The sequence below is a fragment of the Gossypium arboreum genome, chromosome 9 (genome assembly GCF_025698485.1).
Source record: "Gossypium arboreum isolate Shixiya-1 chromosome 9, ASM2569848v2, whole genome shotgun sequence".
Lineage (NCBI taxonomy): Eukaryota > Viridiplantae > Streptophyta > Magnoliopsida > Malvales > Malvaceae > Gossypium > Gossypium arboreum.
The window spans coordinates 16,621,592-16,634,540 of record NC_069078.1 but is presented as its reverse complement, the minus strand read 5'-3'; the positions used below and the strand labels follow the sequence as shown (position 1 = coordinate 16,634,540).

Below are 12,949 nucleotides of genomic sequence, written 5' to 3'. Positions count from 1 at the left end.
ACAGGCACATGTATATGATCACAAAAAAAATACTAGCGTGGACCATGCCAAACTTAGACATGAATTTCAACAACCATAAGATGCATTGCGACACACTTACGGATGCTCATAAACCTACTCAACCTTATGCATGATTAGCATTCACAATCAGTAGAGTTCCTACATCATTACAACACTCAACACAGAACATGCCAACCACACAACATTCCAGGGATGGGATACAAAAACTCACCTAATGCTTCTTTGCCTCCTCAACTTAGCCTCTCCAAATGTTAGAGCTTTCACTTCTCCTGGTAGCTAAGCATTATGACCAAAATCATAAGTTAAACTAAGCACTTTCAGCTTAAGCTTAGTTTTCCATAAACATATAGAACCCTTATAATGATTATGAAACCTTTAACTTCATTTCCTTAACTTTATATAAAATCTTACCATCTTACTGAGTTTTCTACTTTTTCATCTAAAACTTTAAGATCACTGCTCCATGCAGAGCTTATTGTAACTATCTATTCTTCGGAACGACCAAAGAAGAAGATGAAGAAGAGAAGAAAATGAAACGAAATTGAGAAAAACTCTCCCTGGAAGTCATTTCCCAACTATTTATAGCCCTTCACATGTGGTTTTCAACCCTATAGAAACCATCCATTAGTAATCATTTTATCTCCCACTAAAGAGCTAGTTGGTTTTAATCTAACCGAACCAGAATTGGATCTCAACCATTTCTAATCTAGTCACTAAATTTTCTTAATTTTTCAATAAAGGTCGTCAACTTACGGCTTCTTTCAATTTAACCCCCACTTATCCCTAATTTCTGAACTTAAAGAAAACCGGATGTGTAACGCCCTCAACCAAATTCCAATTCCCTGGATCCAGATTTCGGGTGTTACAACACAAATATAGACTTATGTTTAAATACTCATACTTAATTTTCATAACTATTACAATTTAATTAAAATAATCTCCCAACCAAAATTTCAATTGAATATACATTGGGCAATTACTATTATCGTACGAGAATTTCTACTACAAAGACTTTTAGGTGAACCTTATAACTTAATTACATTATCTCAAAGTGCAAATCTTAAATAATACTACTGACTACATTTATGTTACCAACTCATTTTGTATGCATAATAGCCTGCCATGCCACTTCTTTAACGTAACCTTGGTGTCGTCCCTCTTGGCATAAGCCTAAATTAATTTACCTGTAACATGATGCACAGAAGTAAGTGTTGAGAAATGTGCCCATATTGTAGTAAACATGTAATTGTTTTCTATGTATTTGAACGATGAATAAATAAATTTCACATTTCACTGTTATTTCTTTTGCATTTGTATCTTTAATATTTTGCATGTATAGCGAAATTGTAACAAGCAAATATTAGCTCACTGATTGTCTAAATTCAAACTGATGATAAGTCTCATTATAAAAACATTTACATTGTAAGAAAGACAACTTACTTTAGTACATAATCTAAATGAGTCTGTAACCCGTAAAAGAATCAAAGTGACCATTTGATTCAAATACTGAGAAAGATTATTATGTTGTCTACAATTCCAATTAAGGAAATGGCTAGTATTGGCTATCGGAGTACTTGACTCCACGAGTAGAGATATAGATGTATTCATTGACAAAATGATACATTGACTGAACCTAAGATGAACTAATTCTGAATTCGTTTTTAAATTAATTCACTTGTGACATTCATGGTGTGATTTACCTAAATCTTGGGCTAGTCACTGACCATGCGTATGTAACTTATGTGCTTTGATATAAGCGGAGATTTATCTCTAAAGATGATCGAGCTAATAGTCGGTATGTTGAGTATATGACTTGTGTATGGCATGGCTTTACTAGCAACAGTGGAATTCATAGCTCTATTAAAGAGTTAAGGATATTCTCTCATTAGCATTCTATGGATTGATAAATATGGAATGTGGTCACGAGTTTCTTGTTCTCGAACGAGCAATTTAATCATAGTCATTTGTTGACAGTGATCATATTAATCGTTAAAAAGACACGATGGTGATAATGAGATAAAATAGGACTGTATTGAGTGAAAAGATTTAACTCAAATGAATCAAGGATATCATATGAGGGTAACACACAAATGACGAGTCCATTAGACAAAGTAGTTGGATGAATTACTTTCGTAAAAAGTATACTAGAAGAAGTTTTCAATCATGGTATTTCTTGTGGACTGACCCAATGATTAAATAATTGCAAATTATCAGAACGATACTTCTGGACATAATTGCAATTACTAGAGTCTAATTGTATATGTCTGATTGATCCCTTTGCTAGCTCAACCAAAACTTGTAACACCCTTCGCTCGTATCCCTCGCCGGAACAGGGTTCGAGGTGCTACCAGATTTAAACTCATCCATTTATATAAAACCAGACCATAAAATTTTTTTATCAATTTTAAACTTTTCATACACACGTATATTATCCTTTAATCGGGCTTACAAGGCCCAAAATATTCATGAGGCATTATTAAATATTTACCAATATCTTAGTCTTGTATCATTTACTTACTCAACTTTACAACCCTATACATGCCATAGACTCGAAACACTAAGATTTACTTACGCCGATAGCGTAAACTTGACAATGTGATAATATCTCTGATGGCCTCCAACCCGAGCTAACCTGGCAACCCTAGGGAATATGGGAAAGAAAAGGGGAGTAAGCTTTACGCTTAGTAAGTTCATAAGAAAACAATAAGCAACTCATTAACAAGTTTTATCAATGTTTACAACATAATCACAAATTCACTACAAGTTGTCTTCCTGAGCAATAGTCACTAAATTATTTATATCTGGAGCTACAAAACTCCAAATCAATTGCTGTTAATTTTCCCTGAAAATAAACTCATACATCTACCATCCATAAAATTTTCAAAATTTTAGGTTTGGCCAATCAATACCAGATTTTTCTTAAAGTTTCCTCTGTTTCACTGTTTGACTAATCTGACCACTCTTCACTATGAATCAAATTTCTCATTGTACAGAATTCAAAATATGTTCTATCTAAGCATATAAATTTTATCTTACAACCATTTTTGTACAAATTATAATGATTTTCTAAAAACAGAACAGGGGACCCCGAAGTCATTTGACTTTATCCCACGCCACTTCAAATATCTCATTATCAGCAATTCTTTTGCTTACACGATTTCTTTTATAAGAAACTAGACTCATTAAGCTTTAATTACATAATTTATTCAGCTTCTAACTCAACTCCAACAATTTATGGTGATTTTTCAAAATCATGTTCTTCTTCTTTGTCCCAAGCAGATTTATTACAAATTTACTCTTTCACACATTCTTTGCATTCACATTATTTAAACATGTATATCACCAATCAATTTCATCACATATCTATAATTTCACTCAAGCATAATCTCAATACAATACATCATGCTCAATGATTCGCACACAACTGCTCAAATTAGCAATTATAAGATGATTCCGCATAGTCTACCCTTATCGATAATTTACGATGGTTTTGCCCTTACTCACATATATGACATAGGCATTTTCACTTATGCTTCTCATTTCACATTCATGATTCAATTCCAATCGATCTAACATGCATAAGAATATATCACATACCGCCAACTTAATGCATTGAACAAATTCAATTGCCGATTTAACACAAGGTCTCATAGTCTTAGACTTTTATCAAATCACCGGCATTTAACCTGCTAGATTTTAAACCCGATAATATTATTCACCAGCTTAAAGCTTGCTAGGCTCAAAGCCCAAATATCACCATTATAAAGTCGTCTCATAAACAATTCATATAATATAGCATGTATACCTGTTCACTTTGCTCTATTTAATCATTCAATCACAATTTATAATTTCCCTTTGAATCATTCGATATTTTGCACACTAAGTGTCATTCTCAATATCTCGCACACAAAGTGTCATTCTCAATATTTCGTACACTGAGTACCATATTTGATTGCCCCGCACACTATGTGTCACATTTTGTCGATATGTCGTCAGACATTAAAATATTCACGTATATACAATTTATACAATATTAAAGCATTAGAAACATCAATTTAACAATGCTTATTGCATACGAACTTACCTGGCTAAATTGTAGAGATACCAAATTTTAGGGGCATTTTGGTAATTTTCTCATTTTTCTCAATTTTCCACCCGATCTTGATCTAAATTAATAATTTCATTCAGTATATTAATTTAGACATTAAAACACCTCATTTCATACAATTTGGTCATTTTTGTCATTTTTTACAAAATTACCCCTAAAGTTTTACTTTTATTCATTTTAGTCCCTGAGCTCAAAACATGCAAATTAACCATTTTTAACCATAATTAAGCTTAGCCAAATGTTCATGGTATCAGAACAGTCCATAATTCACTTTATGGTAAAATTATAATTTTGCCCCTAATATTTCAACTTCTTTACAATTTAGTCCCTATATCATAAAAAAGCAAATTCATGAAATTGAGTAAAATTCCACTATAGAAGAATATCACTAGTGTCTCTAGCAGCCCACACATTTTATTTATTTGACATTTTAACCACAAAGTTTTCACATTTATCAATTTAGCCCTTAATTGTCAATTTCACAAAAATTCACTTAACAAAAAGTGTTTAACTATCAACAAGGACTCATATTCTTCCATTAAACTTCAAAGCCCTATTATACTCATCAATGGCAAATATCAAACTATTCAATAGTTTTGCAAAATAGTCCCCTCATTAGATAGATTAAGCAACAACGATCCCGAAAATATAAAAATAATTAAAAGCGGACTAGAAATGCCTACCATGCATTAGCTGAAAGTTGGAAGCTTCTTCCATGGCTTCTCAAGCCTTCATATTCGCTGGTAAAAGAGAATGAAAAAGATGACACCTTGATTCTTTTATTATATTCATTTTATTATTATTTTAACCAATTTACAATATTAACCTTTATACACTTTATTTATTACACCAAATGCCAAGCCATCATATCCCACTATCTCTTTAATGGGCTAATTACCAAATAAGGACTTCTACTTTTAAGTTCTATATCTATTTAATACCTTTAGGTTATAGAACACAACTTTTGCACTTTACACAATTTAGTCCTTTTTGTTTAATTAACTATCGAAACGATAAAATTTTTCAACGAAACTTTAATACCATCTTATTGCCACTACGTAAATATTTATAAAAATATTTATGACTCGGTTTATAGAAACAAGGCCCCGATACCTCATTTTCTAAACCCACTTGACCTTTGGGTTATACTACTTGAACTTAATAAATCGCCTATAAAACAAAAATCACAATATCAAAAACATTTTCAAAATTACAATTAACTCGTAAATATTAAATATAATATTTACCAACCTACTCGTTCGGATTTGGTGGCCCCGAAACCACTGTTTCGATCAACCCTAAAAAAAACGGGCTATTACAAAACTCGATTAGACTGCATTTGAATTAGAAGAAAATTCTACGTATTTAGAAATAAATTAATTAATTTGATTTATTAGATATGGAATTAAATTGGGCAGGCGTAAGAATTGTTCAACTAGAGAATTTTGATTAAAGAATTTTCTTGAAAAATTAATTTGGAAAATCTAAGTGATTTTTGACAAAATTATTTTTGATCAAGTAAAATTAATATGATATTTTTAGAAATTAATTTTCAAGTCAGACAATTGGCCCAATGGATAATTGAACTTGAAATTAGACCTGAGGTCCTAAATTGAGTTTGGGAGCCGAAAATCGATACTAAGACCCAAAAATTGGTATAATCGGGTCTTGTATGTGCAACTGGGTCGACGGTCCAACCAATAGTTGAATTGGAGTGGTCGGGTCGTAATTGGCTCGGATCGAACCGATAGAAACCGAACCAACTCAAGGTGTTAGTGGTTGTGATAGTGGCATTTCGGTGATCGGCAAATTGTCGGCGGCTATGGTTCTTCTGTGGTTAAGTAATGGAATAATTACACTCCTACTTGACTCTATTAGAGAATTTGATTTCAGATTAACTATTCCAAACATAATATTATTTAAATAGATTTAATATTAAATTTAATTTAATACTTATCTTAATAGTATTTTATTAATTTAATATTAGAGTGACTATCTAAATATTGTATTAATTTAATATTAAAGTGATTAAGTTCAATTATAATTAAACTCTCTAAACTCTCATTATATAAATAGAGTCTTAGGTCATTATTTATACACTTGAATTTAAGAGAAAATGATAAAATTTCTTTGAAGAAATTATTTTAGAAAATTTCTAAAGATATTTTCTTATTTAAACTTGGCCTAAAAATTTAGAGAAATTACAAAATTACCCCACTAATAATTTTTTGTGAAAAATTTTCTGATTCGAAGCGAGCCCACACTCAGCAGACGTGAGTTTGGGGATAGCGAAAAAGACTACTTGGTCGAAGCGTTCGTCCTAGACAAATCAAAAAGGTACAATTTTGATTAAGTGTTTATTATTTTAGATATCACAACCATGTTCTTATTTTGGAATTTTTTTTAAACTCTAGTTTTTCCCTAAATTTATTTTCTATTGCATTTTCCAAACACGATTTTCCAATAGTAACTTCATGAGAACTTAGTGAGATAAACACTCATTTTCCTTAATCATTTTTGTATCTCGCATCTGGTGATTCAATTCGCCATCTCTTTGTTCTTTGTTCTTCAACTTGTCTCTAACAAATACCTTCCCAAAATGTCACTCTTAGTACCATAGATGTCACCCCCTGACTCTAAAACCATGCCTTACCTTTTGCATCTTTAATACATTACTTACGTTCTTCACTTTGCATTTTCGTGATTCCTTAATCATACCAATTCCAGAGGCCCATACAGACAAAATATTGTTATTTTTACATACATACTTTAAGTCATTGTTTCTTGGAAATCCATGAATGATTTTGTAAATAAATATAGGATACATTCTTTAATTATATGATTTGATCATTTTTGGAGAAGACCCTTCTTCTTTTAATAATTACAAATAGATAACCTTCTTCAATTTACCAGACATATCCCTTACTCAGATTTGTTCTTCAAGTCTAATTAACTCATACTTCGAAATTGCCACATGCTTTGGTGCATTCCAATTTCTATGTTATTGTCTTAAGACCATGCATGATACGCCATAACATTTCATACGAAGCTTGCCATAAAGGAAGCTCATTAGAATATCTCATCGAATGTGTAATAACGTACGTCATAGGGGCTTTTGCTTCTGAGTTTATTACAACTATCGTTCCTTTAGAGTTCGCTGTGAATGCCATTTATTTCCTTTAGGGTCTGTCATAGAGGCGTTTCTTTCATATGATTGTCACAAGGATTATTCTTTAGAGTGTGCCACAAAGTCATTGAAGCAACCTTCAAAACAGATTTACTCTTTGAGAAGTCAACGTGCAAGTCTATTATACTTGCCCAGGATATGAAACAACCTTCTACATAAACTCCAATCCTTAGTTTTAGTCTAGTAAGAAAGATCCTCAATCAGCTTCAAAACAAGTTAGCAATGGTGTTTTTAAATAGAAGGAAGAAGATAACTCCCTCTTTCTTATAAAACTCACATCAATATATATGTAAAACTCATTTTCTCATAGTGAAACTTGACATGTGTCATAAACTTTCAAAATTGCCTTTATTAGTAGCTTACAATTGTAGAGAAACGTATACAATAATCCAAAATCTTTATGTATTATTAATTTATCCTTTTATTCATTTCTGACCATCTTGTTAAAATGTAACTTGCATCATAACTAGACAAACTAGGTGTACCTTACCTTTGGTAATACTCTCATTACCCAAGAACCCTTGACACATTTACCAATCTCGTCTCCTACTCAACTCATTCACAGAACAATCCATTTATGATACTCTATCATTAATTATGCGTTTGATCTATCCGCCAAAAGCATCAATTGGATGAATAGGATCTCGCCACTCAGATTACTTCGGGTTGCTCGCCTAAACTCAAGACCCGCTAATATTGGGTGTGACAGTCTAGTAGCACTTGGAGGATTAGGTCTCTATCTAGTTGGAGCAGGTTTCATATTTAGAGGTGCAGTTGGAAGAACTGCAGTAGATGGAAGCTGTTTGGGTGACGAAGCAACTGCAGCTACTGTTTGGGTGAAGCAAATGTAAAAATAAATCCATTTCAAATTATTTTTATCAGAAAAGACAAATAAAAATGGTCATCCTTTCATAAAATTGTCAATAAAATGCCTCACATGTTAATTTTTCAATATATAACTTGCACTTTTCGTGATTATTTACTCATTGCCAATCAAATATGTCAGTAAATAACACAAATATAATCCCACTTAGCAAACATTTACAACTATCCAAGTATATACAATTTATGGTTCCTAACCATACTAAGGTAATTTAAAAAATCACAAATAGAAGAGAATAAACCCACAAACAGTCGAAAGTAATTTTAAAAAAATTGGCAAATAGAACATCACAAACAATCGAATAGGGATTCGGGGAGAAAATGCTAACCCGTCAAATTCATTACTGATATAAACAAAAAAAAATTAAGAAATTAAATGAATAATTCAAATTACCAATTGTAGCACTTGATTTCGAATTTGATTGGCTCCTCCACCCATCCTTGCAATCCAACAACTGTTACAAGCAAACCCTAAACACCAATAAGTCGATCGACAACAACAAAATTAACGAACTAACCCTTTAAACCCCAAATTTGATTACCCTAAATCAATTCTTAATTCAAAACCTCTAAATGGTACCTCTAGTTTTTTAAACCTAGGGTCCGTTTGTTTACATGTAAAAGGTTTTACGAAAAATGTTTTCTGCATTTTTCTATGTTTGTTTCACAGAAAATAGTTTGGTTAACGCAAAATGATTTACAGGTCAAGGTAAAATAAATCATTTTTTCCTATAAAATGATTTACCCTTTTGAAAAGCGTAAGTCATTTTCCGGAAAAGAGCTCATCTATAGATAATTTTATTTTATATAAAAATTAACTTAAATCAAGCTTAATATTATTATATTAATAATAAATTTTATTTTATTTTTAAAAATATTTAAAATATTATATTTTCAATATTATTAAACATACATATTTAATTATTTATATTTAGTCCTATAATAAATTATTAATATAATAAATATAATTTATTATTTTAATAAATTATTTAATATTTCAATTTTATTTTAATAATAAAGTTTAAAATAATAATTTTAAATAATATTATTCACATATTATTGAAAATATTCAATATTAATATTTTAATAATAAATATTTATTACAATTATAAATATATTAATATTAAATGTTTTGTAGTATAAAGGTTAAAATATGTCATAAGTCTATTTACACTTCATGATTTGTAATTTAGTCTTTGTACTTTTATTTTCAAGAATTTAGTCCCTTTACTTTTCAAATTTAAAAATCAAGTCCAATTGTTGACATTGTTAATTTTTTTCTATCAATTTTGTTGATGTCACATTTTAAATAAAAATACTCACTTAGTAGTCATGTAATTAAAAATGACATTATTATGAATCAATTTAACATAATATTTTTAATACATGAAAAACAATGTAAAATATAAATTTATAGATAAAAACAAATTCAATTAAACAATGAAAAAAACTCAAATGTACGTTTGTTTAATTGAAAACAACTTTTATGAAATATTTTTAAGAAATCAACCGAACAACAGAAAATATTTTACACAGATTCATCCAACACTAGAAATATTAGCTTTTCTAGAAAAATAAATTATTTTCTAGAAATCATTTTTCAAAGTCATTTTCAGTGAAACAAACAGAGCCCTAAATTTACTTGTTTAGTTTTTTTTTTTCAATTAAAATTTCAGATGCAATTTTTTATTTGGTTTTGGGTTAAAAATCTTAAAATAATGTTGTTTTCTCTAAACCCTCAACTATTATTTTATTGTGTCAACCATTTGGGGGCTTAAGTGAAATAAATCTGATTGAAAAAAATTACTTGTCATGCCACATTAACCTCCGTTAGTGAGATAACCGATAGGTGACTAAAATGATATAATGACCAAAATAAAATGTTTTTTTAATTTTGGTGACTAACTAGGAAATTTACCTAAAAGATAGACATAATTAACTTGGGTCACTAAGTTCAACCAAAATTAGAAAAATGTTCTTTTGTTTGGCGATCGTTGATCCAATTTTGAATTGCAACGTGGCAAGAACTGTTGTACAAACCACAATATCTTGTGCAGTTAAGGGGAGGCCAAGATAGGATCCTATTCGGTAGTAAGGATTCAGAACATCCAGTTGTACCTGATATCATCAATCTCAACAGTCACGACCCTATTTATTACCATAAAATCCTACAGCGATGTACTATGTGTCCGGATGTACGTCTGATTTATCATCTTATTTGCCACGTCTTAATATCACAGTTGCAAGACGTAGTCAAAGGAAGGGTTTTAAATATTCCTCTTGATCTAGATATTTGTGCATCGGTGATTCGTAACCACATGATCATACGACCAAAGTAAAAACAAAAAAAGGAAAAGAAATTTGTTGGTCAAACTCAAAAGAGACATGACTCGGGTCAGCTGGAAGACTCAGTGAGTCAAGCCAGACAAGGTTGCTTGTTGGTTACTCGTATTGACTACCAAGTATTTTGGAATATTTTGACAGTAAACTTTATTCTTCTACTTTCACAGTAAACTGTACATAAAAAAATGAAAATAAAAAATAAAACAATTATCTAAAACTAAAGAAATAAAAAGTACAGAGCTTCCACCTGTTCTAAAACCTTTTTATTGATCTTGTTTTTGATATACCTATAATTAATTTATAGTTATTATTAGGATAAATTACAATTATGGTCACTTAACTATTAGTGAATTTTTTATTTAATTATTTAAATTTTCTTTTTGGTCTCGCCATTAAATTACCAGCAGCAGAAATAATTTTGTAGCTTTTAAAAGTAGCATAATAACAACTTTTACTCTTAACATTTTTACATAATCTCTTGATTCCAAAAAATAAAATTTAACCCTCAATATTTACATATAGTATAATTTGATATTCTTTTACAATTTTTATTTATTTATGATATTAAGGGTTGATTTTAAAAGAATGCGAAAAGATAAAAATTATTATACTAGAATTTTTAGGTGTTTCCGTTTTTTGTATATTTTCGATCAAGTTTAGTTGATAGACTTATTTTTTTAGCTCTTTAGATGAAAAGGTCAAGTCACAAAATTGAAAAAAAAATTACACAATGTATAAACGTTGATGTTAAATTTTTAGAATCAAGACTAAATTGAAATAAATTTATAAATATTGAGGGTTAAAGTTGCTACCATGTCATCTTTCCATTAACCATTTAACGACTGATGACAATTTTTTTTTATATAGTTGAATGATCATTTTTTAACTTTTTATAGTTGAGTAACAAAATTTATTTTACCAATAATTAAGTGACTATATGAATAGTATACCCTAATTATTATGGATTGATTAACTGTGTTTATCGAATTCAATGAAAAAATTGTGTTATCTATCTTTTAAATATTACATTATGAATTAATATATAGTAAACTATAATAATTAGAGTAATATAGTAATATTAGAGATTGCAATAAGATTATGGTATTTTTACTTTGTTGATGTAGCATGCATATGATTGCCACATAATCATTTAATTAATTTTAAAATTTTAAAATAAAAATTAATTTTTTAAAAATATAAAATCATTTTTAAAAATGTAAAATTTATAAACATATATTTTTAAAATTTAAAAAAATAAAGTAAATGTTAACATGTCAATCTATGTGGCAATCCACGTGTATGTTATATTAGTATAGTTAAATTTTTCATCTATTTTAAGGTAATTTGATAAAATAAATGTAAATTCAAAAGCTAAAATGAACAAAAAATTAAATGAAAGGCTAAAATAATTATTTTAAAAAATTTTAAAGAATCAAAAAATTATTATATCTTATTGAAGTAGCAAATAAAATAATATGATTAATCTAATAAATTCATAAATATCAGTTTAAAAATAGAAAATATTATTTTGTTTTAAAACTAAAACAAAGACTGACAGCCATGTGTTGAAAACATGTTCGCATGGCAAATTGCTGTTCCTCAATTTCCTTTAATAATTTTTAAAACATCTAATATGTTTTAATATACTTAAATTCATGTTTTTATATTAATAATAATATCTATATAATTAAATTAAGACATGACACAATAAAATAATATGAATTTATGTAATAATATGGGTGAATAAATAAACAAGTAAATGAGTTAGGAGATTTGTTTTGATGCAAAGAAGAAGGCAGAGTAGAAGAATCGGAATCCGATGAGCAATAAAAATTAGCTCTTCAAATTCCCCGCCACACATTTATTTTATATTATAAAGTTGGATCAATTTCACGTTCCAACATTTTAATTACTACCATGTTACATATTAGGATGGAATTAAGTCCCACCTCATCTCTTTGATGGGTCGAAGGTAATATCTAAGCTGATTAGACATTTTCGGCAAACAATATAATGTAAACAATACTTGGAATGTTTGAGAATGTTTTAACAATGTCGTCCTACTACTTATCCTACCTATGCATATCAACATATCCGAGCCTTTTATCGTTGACACTTAATTTGGTTATTTCTAGAATTATTGTTGACTGTATATGATTATCTTTAACTTTTTTTATTGGTTTTGTTCAAAGATCTTTAAACTTTAATTAAAACTGAATTAATCACCGAATTGATCTAATTCGGTTAGAGACGATTAAAAGATTTTTAAAATTTCAGTTAACGATTAATTCTGTTCGAAATCAATTAATTAACTGGATTAATCAAACTTAATAAATAATATCATATATTATTTGCATTAGGCTATTATAAATTTATTGTTTTTATGTTTTATACTTATTTTAACTAAA

General features: G+C 29.2%; 1 long non-coding RNA gene across 1 annotated transcript; it reads right to left on the bottom strand.

Annotated features, from left to right (window-relative positions):
* Positions 1 to 2,387: 2,387 nt before the first annotated feature.
* LOC128280521 (uncharacterized) lies at positions 2,388 to 4,882 on the bottom strand. Its single transcript, XR_008270610.1, has 2 exons — positions 4,813 to 4,882; positions 2,388 to 2,662 (listed from the first exon to the last, which is right to left on the bottom strand). It is a non-coding gene; the product is annotated as an uncharacterized LOC128280521 (long non-coding RNA).
* Between the last annotated feature and the right edge of the window lie 8,067 nt (positions 4,883 to 12,949).